General features: G+C 29.5%; 1 long non-coding RNA gene across 1 annotated transcript; it reads left to right on the forward strand.

Moving 5' to 3' along the window:
- The first annotated feature begins 3,146 nt into the window (after positions 1–3,146).
- LOC145950182 (uncharacterized) lies at positions 3,147–6,354 on the forward strand. Its single transcript, XR_014428288.1, has 3 exons — positions 3,147–3,308; positions 5,252–5,338; positions 5,783–6,354. It is a non-coding gene; the product is annotated as an uncharacterized LOC145950182 (long non-coding RNA).
- The last annotated feature ends 6,571 nt before the right edge of the window (positions 6,355–12,925 follow it).

A 12,925-nucleotide genomic window follows, 5' to 3' on the forward strand; every position in this document is an offset into this window, starting at 1 on the left:
TCTGAAAGAAGATATCAAATTATCAGGGAAGTAGAAAACTTATTGTGTTATTTATATACATTTGTCATAGGAATTGGACAGAAATATAAGTTATTGAGTTATTTTTCAATTTGATTCTAGTACTAAACAAATGGATTAAAAAAACTTAAAATTGTTTAACATAAAGTATAAAAATTTAGAGAATGATAAACGTAAAAAACATATAACAAAACAATAAAGAATTTGAATTTAAGAATAGTCAGAGATTGATTTTATTAACCTTTTCCATGTAAACCTTCCCTAATTTTCATTTAATATTAGAAATTATACATTTAATTCAATAATCTTTAAATATATTTAAACTTTAATTTCTTAGGCCAGAAACTCTAGGTCATTTAAGAAAAATTTAATTATTTGGTAATTTTTGTTAAACAACCTATGTCAAGGTTAGGGACCTAAAAATGATTGATAAGACTTATCTCTATTCTTAAGAATAAGTGTTATTAGTGTTACACCGTGATCAAAATTCTAAAATGGTTTTCCAAACCCAGTTAAAACTATAAAATCATGCATTGGTCAAAACAAGCATTAAGTATAAAGTAAAATCTATTAACTTAATAAAAATAATGTATTGAACAAGAACAAGTTACATTAGTACAACAACTACATCAAACAGTAGAGAATTTAGCCACTTATAACTAAAGATTACATAAGAAAAGAGTGATTTTTGATCTAACTGTGATTACAATAAGGCTCTCACAAGAATTCTTTCTAATTTCTCTAAAATTGTGCTTAGAAAAGTATGAAGACCTTCTAAAAACCCTTGTTTATAATATTTTGTAATGGGCTTTCTGTCTAGCATGCTCACTTAGAGCGTTCAAATAGCTTATTCTAAGCGAGCTTGTGTGATCCTCTAGGTGAGTTCTCTGTCTTGACTCGCTCAAAACGTTCCTGTGGTGTGTAACACTAGGCATTTTGAATTCTTGCTAAACACATTTATTTCTTCTATTCTAGACCCACCTGAGTTGTAGGAAAAAGTTGTAGTGCAGCTGTGGGAGTTTCAGAGTTCTTCTCCTTTCTTTCTCTTTTCTTCTTCTTCCTCTCCTTCTCTTTTGGAAAGCTTGAAATCAAGGTAAGGGAAGCTAGGATGAATGGTTGATGGAATTGTTGTGTTATATGTGAGTGGGGTTATCAATTGTTGCATGAATTAGAGGATTTGTAGATTTGAAGGTTGTGTTGGTGGGGTTTTTGATGTTCTTGAGGTGGCTAAAATGATTTTGATGATATTATACAAATAATATACAAATTAAAATAATATTATATTTTATTGATCAAAGAAATATACAAATTCAGTTAAAAATTTAAATTTGAGTGAAACTTGAGTCTTACGAGTATTGAGCCTTCTCTCTTTAGAAAGTTAAAAGCTTTTTAAGCACTAATAATTTATCACTATGTGAAAGTTTTAAATTATGAATAGTTTTTTTATCAAAAAAGAATGATAGATATATAAATTCATGAACTTAAATAAATGATTTAGTTATATATAATACAAGAACAAAAATATTAGTTGAATGACAATGAATACATTTATAATTTTATTTAAATATTAAAATTAGAACTATTTTATACAAAGTTAATTTTAATATTGTTTTATTCATTAACCTATAATATAAATATTAAAGAATTAAATTTGGACCGAAGTTGCACTAGCACAACTAATCTTGAGTAATAATAATAGCAATTAAATTTAAAATTTTATTTGAAAAGAAAAATTAAAATAATATTATTTTTTTATTAATAAAATTTATACACAAATTCAATTAAATATTCAAAATTAAAGTGAAATTTTGATATCAATGGGATTTGATCCTTGTCCTTAATTAGAAGGTTAAAATAAATATAACCACTACACCAAAACTAATCATCTAATGTTATGTGAAAATTTAAAACTATATATAATAATTTTGTTAATTTTTTATATAGTTTTCATTTTCGGTACAGTAAAAAATATGTTTAATATATATTATTTAATGCAGTTCAATAAATGATGGTTTAAGTTTAATACAACATCTATTCCCTAAATTTTTTTTTTGAAAATTTTTAATTAGATACCTAAGCCAAAAAAAATTAATTATGCCTTTTTATCTTTCTTATATTTTGTAACTTAGTTTTAGTTATAAATTCATATACAATCCATGAAATTTCATAAAATATTTTTATTATTTGTCTATCAAAACAATAATTTTAAATTATTATTTAGTTTCATCATTCATATATATCAAAAATATTTTGTAAAATGTCATAAAATGTTGCAGTACTAGGGACTAAATTATAAAAAATAAATGAAGCAGCAATTTAAAAAAATTAGTTTAGGAATCTAATTGAAAAATCATAAAAAATTTTAGAACTAAATAATATATTAAATAATTTATTAATTGAATTAGTAAAACCCAATATAATAACCAAGTCAATGATTGGCTTAGTTTTGATAATATCAAATTTAATTATCCTCACCTTAAATTAATACTGCCAAAGCATTATCATCAATTTTAAATGTGAATTTAATTTTTTTTTAAATATATCATATTAAATTAGTTTTGTGTTATCTTTTATCAAAAGATATTTTTTATTAATATAAATTATAATAATAACAACAACAAAATTTGAACATAAAATATTATTGAACAATTATCTTTAAGTATTCCACTAAATTCAAAATAATTACTTTCTTCTTTAATACCATCAACAACTTTTACAGGTTTCACCAGATCTTAATTAGATATAAGTTAGACTAAGTCATTATTGTCAAAATAAAACTTTTATTCATTATTTAGGACATTAAAATTAGAAGTACAATAATATATTTAATTTTAAATTTTCATTTTAATAGATAAGTTGTAAAAGATAACATATTATACTAAATATCTATAGTGTAGTTATGTGTGATATATTTAAAATAATATTATAATATCTTTTATTATTAAATAGTTTTTAATAAGTTAAATATATACGAATTTAATTAGTTGTGTAAGAAATGAGGTTAAATTTATATGTATTTATCTCTAAAAATAAATATTATTATCTAAGAATAACTCCTAAAATGTCTTTTATTCAACATAATTTCTCTATATATCTCTACTATTAATAAAAATTATATATTTTGATCTAGGTCACCAACTAGAGTTGCTCTAAGTCTCTTGATCTTTCTTTAAGTTCCTCCTTTGTCAAAATTGATTGAAGAACACCTTGAGAAGGTGCTAAACCTCTGGAGTTGGAAGCACTCAAGCCAAGGATTCAAGTGATTGCCCACAAAGATGGATGAACCTAGAGTAGGAATTTTTGAAATTCCTAAAGTTCTAAGCTCTAAGAAACCTAATTTAAACTAACTTGCCTATTTAATATTTTCTCCTCAAAATTTAATCTAATGGCCCAAATACAATGACCTACATATCCTAAACATCAAGAAATAATAAAAGAAGCAAAACAAGCTCAAAGACCTAAGACCCACTAAGCCCAAAATAGGCCCAATAAAGACCTATGGTCCCAAAATCTTATTCTACTAGGCCTAAAATAAAAGGCAAAAAATATGACACGTAATATATGATAAGAGACTATATACAAGCATGTATTTGGGAGGTATTGGACTTTTAGTTAGTGACCCATAACACAAGACAAGCTAAGACCCACTAACCTAAAAATAGACTCAATCCTCCTAGAGTCTTCATGACTAACCCATTCCTCTTCGATCCTTTAATGTGTCACTTCTTATCTTTTTTGTCATGATTCCATCATCTTTTTGGTGTACACATTCTGTTAATGTTTTTGTTCTTTAACTTTAAAACACTTATTTTCTCCCATACTTTTATTTATTTAGTTTTCATAACTTTTTTCTCTATTTCTCTACAAATTTATTTTTCATTTTGTTATACTTTCAAGCAACAACTAAAAATTGCTCATACTCTATCTCTAGTTGTTAATCATTTACACATATTTACCTTCAATTATTTTTTATCATTTATTTATTTTAAAATGAAATATACTGAGATATAAAATGTCTTTTTATTCTAGTAAATTAGAATGACTATCTAGCTCGATTGATTTTTTAGTGTCTAAAAAAAGTATTTTTAAGTGTATTTTTATAATGATAACGTTTTTATGTATTTTTTCTATGTTGTAAATTCATTTTTAAATTACAATCCTCTCTATATATAGGGGAGAGGTCAATTTACACCATAATAATAATTTTTTTATCAATTATTACATTGTTTAATAACTTTTAATTAAATAATGTTTTATCAAAACCTATAGCTAAAGTGAAATTTTCTTTCACCTAGATTACATATAAAAATTTGATATAGATTTAAAATTATTTGATATCTCATTCATATATATCAAAATTGACGTAATATATATTTTTTAAAATATATTAAGATATGAATAATTTGATTACCTTTGTATCATTGTATTATTGATGATGTAATAATTGGTAATAGTTACATTGATTTTTTTTTTCACTTTTTATCTAATTCAATTTTTTTTAGCTTTGTATCTATTTTGATTTTTATTTATTATAATTATTTATAAACTAAATTTTAATATTTTAAAATAAACTATCAATAAATGAAAAAAATTATACTATAATATAAATTATTTATCATATATCTAAAATATCATTTATATGTTTAAAAATATTTATATATTAAAATTTTAGTAATATAATAAATATTTAGCCTATTCAAATACTAGTACAATTTACATGTTTTAAAAAATTATTATAAATTTTAATTAAAAAATTATAATATAATTTATGTATTTAAATTTAATTATAAAATAAAAATTAAATCTGTATATCAAACATACTAAAATGATAGTAGTTATATATTTAATTTAATAAACTTAAGAGGGTCGGTTAACTTGAGAGACTACGAAGTTGATGAAAAGAAATTAATCATTATTTTTTAATATATTTTTATATATTTTTAAAAAGGTAGAGAAGTTAGAAAAACAAAAAAAGAGAGAAAAAGAAGGCCACGTTTATGATAACTTCCTTCACGTTCATGATTGTTTATATTTCCAATTTGTGTTAAATTGTTTATGCAATTGTTGTGCGTAGTGCGTCTTCTTCTAATATCTTTTTTTCTTTTCTTTTCTTCTTCTCTTCTCTAAAACAGTGCATTATTGTATGCTAATTTGAATAGTGCCACTGCCATGCTATAATCTTGAGTTTTCTAATTAATGGTCATCTTAATAACTCATGGTCTTGTTTTTGCAGATACTTCGCAAATACTTTGGTTCACCTCAACAACAAAACTCTTGTAGTTCTTTGTCTCGTCAAGAATGGAAACTTCAAAATAAAAACGTGAGTTTAAATTGTACATTAAATTTATTTTTCTTTTATATTGAACACTTACTCTCGTGAAAAAGAGACTATTTTGTTTGTCAATAGTATCTAATATTTTTCTTATGGTTTTATAGTTGTAATTTCCTATAGTACTACGAAATTGTATCCAAGTTTTTCTTGATAGAAGATTGAACCAGCAGACGATGGATATGTGAACAAGATTATCATAAAAGCGTATAATTTGATTAAAAGATATAAAAAGAGATTTTTTTTTATCATGTATCTTATTGGCATTTGTTTCAAAAGTGATCCTTTATCTAACATTATATTTCTCCTCCCAAATATTTATTTTAAATGCGAGGTTCCCACATTTTGAAGGAAAGTGGTCTAACGAGATATGTTTGACTTCCAAACAAAATAAACTAGTTATTAATGTGAAATTGTTGTTTATGTCATTTGCAGATTTTTTTTTTCAATCATGATGACCTATCTAGCACCTTAAATGATTAATTTATCATGTATTGAATTATCTAGCACCTCAAATGCTTCGGTAAATTATGAGTTTTTTTTTTTATTTGAAGTCTTTTATATTAATATGTGTATGTTAACTTTTTAAGTAATTATGTTTTTTTAAATACCAATTACTTTATTTTTGTTAGTACTTACTATTCTTTTGGGGTATTTTTTTTGCAGGTTTGAAATTCATGAAGATGATTATTTTGCTGTTTTAGGAAATACTGTTTGTTTAATTTAAAAATTATAAAATTTGTGATTTTATAATAAATTAATGTATAATATTATGGATCAATGAATTTGTTTTATTATAATGTTATATTTGAATTATCAGAATATATATTTATTTTATTTCATATCGATTTAATATTTAAAAAATTGATCGTATGAAATAAATTATAGTATTTATATTTTAATTCTTGTGTATGAAAAGAAAAAAAAAAAAACTCAAGCTGAAAAGTGATTGATGATCGTCAAATTCTCAAAAAGATAAGATATTAGTTCTCGTGATTGATAAGAGATACTCCATCGTAATGAATAAAAAATAATATTTAAAAAATAATTTAGTGATAATTATATAAAATATTATTTAAAGAATTTAATGATAAAATGATAATAATTAATTGTGAACTTTTTTATATTAATAATTGTGACGATTGATTCATCATTATTATTTATTATATTTGTGACAACTTGATTTTGTCACTATTACATATGAATATTAGTGACGATAATTTTATCACAATAAATATTATTTTTTGTGACAATAAAAAATTTGTCACTAATTTATTAGTGACTCGCATATTAGTGACGATCGGTGACAAATCAAAATATCGTCACTAAATACATCTAGTGACAAATTTTTAAGTTTTTAATGACAAATATTTTCATCACAAAAAACACTTTTTCTTGTAGTGCATTTTGAATTCTTGCTAAACACATTTATTTCTTCTATTCTAGACCCACCTGAGTTGTAGGAAAAAGTTGTAGTGCAGTTGTGGGAGTGTTAAGTTTCAATTATACCTCTTTTTGGTTGAGACTTAGTGAACTAATCCACTCATCCTTTGCACCATTGCAAGACAATTGTTCCCTTTTTGATTCACTTTTTGTGCAGATATAACTAACCCATATTTAGCTAACAATACCTTAATATACCTCATTTTTTGTGCAGGTATTGAGCTAGAGAATTGAGGATTGAAGATCCTTAGGATTGGAAATCTAAGGAGCTAAGGAACAGAGCAGAGTGGTTGCGCCGGGCGCAAGATGAACCGCGCCGGGCTTAAGAAGAACAGAGCATTCAATCTCTGCAAGTCACACCTGCTCCGGGCGCGAGACTACCCGCGTCGGGCGTGAGCGAGACAGAGAGTGCTTGAAACTCTTTGGAAGACATCACGCTGGGCGTAAAAGGAAATTGCGCCGGGCTTACACTGATGCAGGAAGTGCTCAGAAGACCCTGCACCGGGCGTAAAACCCTAATCTGATCTCCCAGGCTCGTATTTGAAGGCATTTTCGGGGACTCTTCTCTTCATTCACACATTGGGCGAGTTTTAGGAACTATGGAAGGGATTCCCGGAGCTTGGAGCCGTTCGTGTGTGGGTCTTTCCTTCGGTTCTTCATTTCTCCCTTCATCTCTATTTTGTATTTGCCCTCTTTGTTGAGTGGTTTCACCCATTTTTTGTGGGGTTAGATGTAACCAACAAATTCTATTGTAATCCTTACGTTTTTAATGATATATATACATGTTGTTTCATTCATTGTTGTGTATGTTTCTATTCTTAATGCTTGCTTTGGATTGAATCTCCTTGCATGATATAGGTTCCATTAGGTATTGGAAAATAACCTTTGAAACTAGCTCTGAAACAAATGCCTAGTGAGAAATGTATCTAGGAATGGAGTTTGGCCCATTAGTAGTCTTAAACCCTACCCCGTAATGCGGGTGTAGATATTGGGTACTCAAGGAATCGATATTCAATATCCGCATCTAGGCTCTTGCTCTAAGAGATTAGGTTTGAGTAAACTATTGGGTTGACTAAGCAATGAATTTAACAAAAGATTAAGGATTCATTAGTTTGACGTTTGGTGAAATCTGACCCTACAATCTCACAAAACCATAATATCATTTCTACCTTTTCCACTCACAAACCAATATTTATTTATAGCTTTCATTCCAATAGTCTTAACCTTGAAATCATTTCACAAACTATGAAATTGGAATTATTCTTTAGTCACGAATAGTCATTAAATGCTTATGTTACCTTCTAATCCCTGTGGATACGATAATTTTACTACTTAAACGACCGGTATACTTGCCGTGTTTGAGACCGTTAACAAAATAAAAAGTAATTTAAAGTGATAACAAAAGTGATTTTAACGGAAATCTCAACAAGTTTTTGGTTCTTTATGTTATGCTTCAACCTCTAGGCCCAAATAGAAATTTGATCCTAGGTCTAGAGAAGGAGTTTTTCTCGGCTATCAATTTGGCATAAAAGGCTATATTATTTTAGACTTACAAAATAAAGACATTTTTGTCTCTAGAGATGTTATCTTCTATGAGTCTCATTTTCCTTTTAATAACAAACACGAAGCCCAAGAAAAAGAAAAGTTATTTCCTCCACAAATAAAGACATTCCATGACTTTGATCCTCTCCATTTTACACCTCAGGACCAACTTCCATCACAAACTCCCATTTCACCTCAAACTTTACCTTCCCCAACAACCTCATCCTCTCCACAAATTTTGCCATCAACTTCTCCATCCCATTCAATCTCGCCACATATCTCTTCATCACCATCCAAACCCTATTCCTTTCATACCAAGACGAACCACTCGTGGCTCTAAACCCAATGTTCGACTTACGGATTTTGTTTGCTACAACATAGAGACCAAACCAAATCAATCATCATCAACGTGCAGGTATCCTATTCAATCTGTTATTTCTTCCATTACTGAGTCTGTGCATCATTATGTCATGAACCTAACTTCTGAGATTGAGCCCTGAAGCTATCAAGAAGCAATTTTGAAGCCGTGTTGGAAAGAAGCCATGAAGGATGAAATTGAGGCTTTAAAGTTGAACAAAACTTGGGAGATTGTTGAAAATCCTAAGCATGTCAAGCCTATAGGATGTAGATGGGTTTACGAAATCAAAAGGAAACCAGATGGGAGTGTGGAACGATATACGGCGAGGCTTGTTGCGAAAGGATTCTCCCAAGTGGAAGGGATAGACTTCTTCAAGACCTTTTCTCCAGTGGTTAAAATGGCTACCATATGAGTTATCCTTGCCCTAGCTTCCATAAATAATTGGGAATTGCAGCAATTGAATGTTAGTAATGCCTTTTTACACGGTGACTTGTCCGAGGAGGTTTACATGAAGATTCCTCAAGGTCTATATAGGTATGAATCCTCACAGTGTTGCAAGCTCAAAAAATCTTTCTATGGGCTAAAACAAGCAAGTCGAAAATGGTATGAGAAACTCTCTAACCTTCTTCTCTCATCTGGTTATTCGCAATCACATGTTGATCACAACTTGTTTATCAAGCATGAAAAAGGGGAATTTACTGGTTTATTGATATACGTTGATGATATTGTTTTAACTAGCAACTCTCCCACTGAAATAAGAAAGCTCAAGCATATGCTTCAATCCAATTTTTGAATTAAAGATTTGGGGGAACTCAAATATTTTCTGGGATTAGAAGTAAGCAGGTCTGATGATGGAATCTTTGTATCTAAACGAAAATATTGTCTTGAGTTGCTTTCAGATTCAGGATTATTGGGTTGTAAACTAAGTTCCACTCCTATGGATAGCTTTCTTCTTTTAAAACAAGCTAATTCAAGTGAATTACTTGATGATCCCCTATCCTATAGGCGCCTCATTGGTCGTTTGATTTATCTCACAACGACTCGTCCGGACTGTTAAGTCTCAATTATACTTCTTTTTGGACAAGACTTATTGAACAATTCCACTCATCCTTTGCACCATTGCTAGATAATTGTTCTCTTTTTGATTCATTTTGTGTGCAGATATAGCTAACCCAGAATTTAGCTAACAATACCCTAATACACCTCATTTTTTGTGCAGGTATTGAGCTAGAGAATTGAGGATTGAAGACCCACAGGATTGAAAATCTAAGGAGCTAAGGAGTAGAGAAGAGTGACTGCGCCGGACGCAAGATGACCTGCACCGGGTTTGAGCAAAATAGAGTGCCTCACATTTGCAAGTCATATCTGCGCCGGACACAAGACTATTCGCGCCGGGCATGATTGAGACAGAGAGCAACTCAAACTCTCTGGAAGACATTGTGTCGGGTGTAAAAGGGAATTGCGTCGGGCGTGTCCTGAGGCAGAGAGTGCTTAACTTCCCTGGAAGGCCCTGCGTTGGGCGCAAAGACTTATGCGTCGGGCGCGTAACCCTAATATGACTTCCCAAGCTCGTATTTGAAGAAATTTTCGAGGCTTTGCTCCTCATTCGTACATTGGAAGTGTTTTAGGAGCTGAGAAAGGGATTCCCGGAGCTTGGGACCGTTCGTGTTTGGGTCTTTCCTTCGGTTCTTCATTCTCTCTTCCATTTCTATTTTTGCTTTACCCTCATTGTTTTGAGTGGTTCTACCCATTGTTTTGTGGGGTTAGATGTAACCAACAAATTCTATTGTAATCCTTACGTTTTAATGATATATATACATGTTTCATTCATTGTTGTGTATGTTTCTATTCTTAATACTTGCTTTGGATTGATCCTCCTTTGCATGATATAGGTTTCATTGGGTGTTGGAAAATAACCGTTGAAACTAGCTTTGAAACAAATGCCTGGTGAAAATTGTATCTAGGAATATGGAGCTTGGCCCATTAGTAGTCTTAAACCCTAGTCTGTAATGCGGGTGTAGGTATTGGATACTCAAGGAATTGATATTCAATATCCGCACCTAGGCTCTTGCTCTAAGGGATTAAGTTTGAGTAAACTTATGGGTTGACTAAGTAATGTATGTAACAAGGGATTAAGGATTCATTAGTGTGACATTCGGTGATATCTGACCCCACAATCTCACAAAACCATAATACCATTTCTACCCCTTTTCCACACACAAACACATATTTTTATAGTTTAACATTCCAATAGTCATGACCTTCAATTCACGTTTACATGACAAACTACAAAATTAGAATTATTCTTTAGTCACGAATAGTCAATAAATGCTTATTTTACCTACTAATCCCTGTGGATACGATAATTTTACTACTTGAACGGCCGGTATACTTGTCGTGTTTAAGATCGTTGATAGAAAAAAAGTGATTGAAAGTGATAACAAAAGTGGTTTTAATTAATGGATATCTCAACACGAACTTCGTTTTTGCGACTTAGCAATTAAGTCAGTTCATGGCAAATCCTACAAAGTCTCATTTAGGTGCTACAAAAAGAGTTCTTAAATACTTGAAAGGTTGTCCAAACAAGGGGCTCTACTTCAAACGAAATTCTCCTATCCACCTAATTGGGTTTAGTGATGCCGATTGGGCAACTTGCGTCTCCACACGCCGATCAGTCACAAGTTATTGTTTCTTCATAGGGAACTCTTTAATTTCTTGGAAAACCAAAAAACAGAATATTGTGTCTCGTTCCTCCTCCGAAGCAGAATATAGAGCCCTTGCTACTAGTACCTATGAGTTGCAATGGTTAACTTACCTTCTCACTGATCTCAAAATTCAGTGTTCTAAGTCAGCAACACTTTATTGTGATAATCAAAGTGCTTTACACACTGCTACAAATCCAGTCTTTCATGAAAGAACGAAACACTTAGAGATCGATTGCCATTTGGTTCAAGAAAAGGCACAAGCAGGATTAATGAAGCTGCTTCCAGTTCCATCATTTCGGCAACTTGCTGATATCTTCACTAAAGCTCTTCCCCCTCGGCTATTCCATGCAAACTTGTCCAAGCTGGAGATGGTTGACACTCCTCTCCAGTTTGCGGGAGGCTAACAAACTTGTACAATATTCTTGTTGTAACAAACTTACAATCTTGCACCACTGCATATTTTTCGTTCTGTTATTTTTTCCGTTCTACCATTTGTTATTTTGTCCGTTCTGCTATTAGAATTCTAAAATAGAAGGAGCTATTGTATATAAATATTGGATCATATAACATCATTCAATATTGTCAAACACTTTCACCTTTTATCATTTTTCGTTATATATATGCTCACAATTAGAAATAACACTATTCTGGAACAATTTTTTCTTCATCTTTTGTTTTGCAGGTGTCTTAAGGTATTTATGGAGATTCATCGGTCATGCGTTTAAAATATGCTTAAGGGAAACCATATTTTGTCGCTACTGCAACAATAAACAGGAGTCTAGGGATCAAATGGAAATTGATGAAGAGCGATTGCTAGAGTCACATGATTTTGATCTTGTCTAGAAAATTACTATCATTTTAATTAGGTTGAGTCCATAAAAACCAAAGCGGAGCAAATATACCGATTTTAAAAGTGCATGGGTGGCGAATTAGTTTAATTCTTCATTTGTTCTCTTAACCTTTTTGTGATCAATTTTAATTAAAATTAGACATAAACTTGCACATGTTACGATTTATCAAAATTTTATAATTTTTATTAATATATATGTACATCAAAATTTAATAAGTTTATAACTATTATTTTAGAAGTTAAATATATCAAATAAATATACGACAATTCTTATATATTGATTTCATTATATTTATAATTGTTAGTTTTCTATGAATTACATAATAAATTTGTGTTCGACTCCTCTATTAAAGAAAATATTATTAAAAATAAGTGTTGATATTATATGCATAAAAGTAAATATCATGTAAAATGAGTTTTTAAGAATCAAATAAAGGTGAATGAAGATAAAGATATGATTTATTATTAAAATAATATTAAAATAGAGCAAAAATAACAAACTACCAATGAAGCAAAAATGATATTAAAATGAATATAACAATATTAAAATGAGGCAAAAATAATAAACCACCAAAATATAGTTCATTATTTAAATGGATATTTGGTAAAAGAAAAAATGGTACGTGTTTAGTTATTGAGTTTTTTTTTCTTGTCTAGAAAATTACTATTATTTTAGGTTG

The sequence above is a fragment of the Cajanus cajan genome, chromosome 7 (genome assembly GCF_000230855.2).
Source record: "Cajanus cajan strain Asha chromosome 7, NIPB_CcT2T_4, whole genome shotgun sequence".
Lineage (NCBI taxonomy): Eukaryota > Viridiplantae > Streptophyta > Magnoliopsida > Fabales > Fabaceae > Cajanus > Cajanus cajan.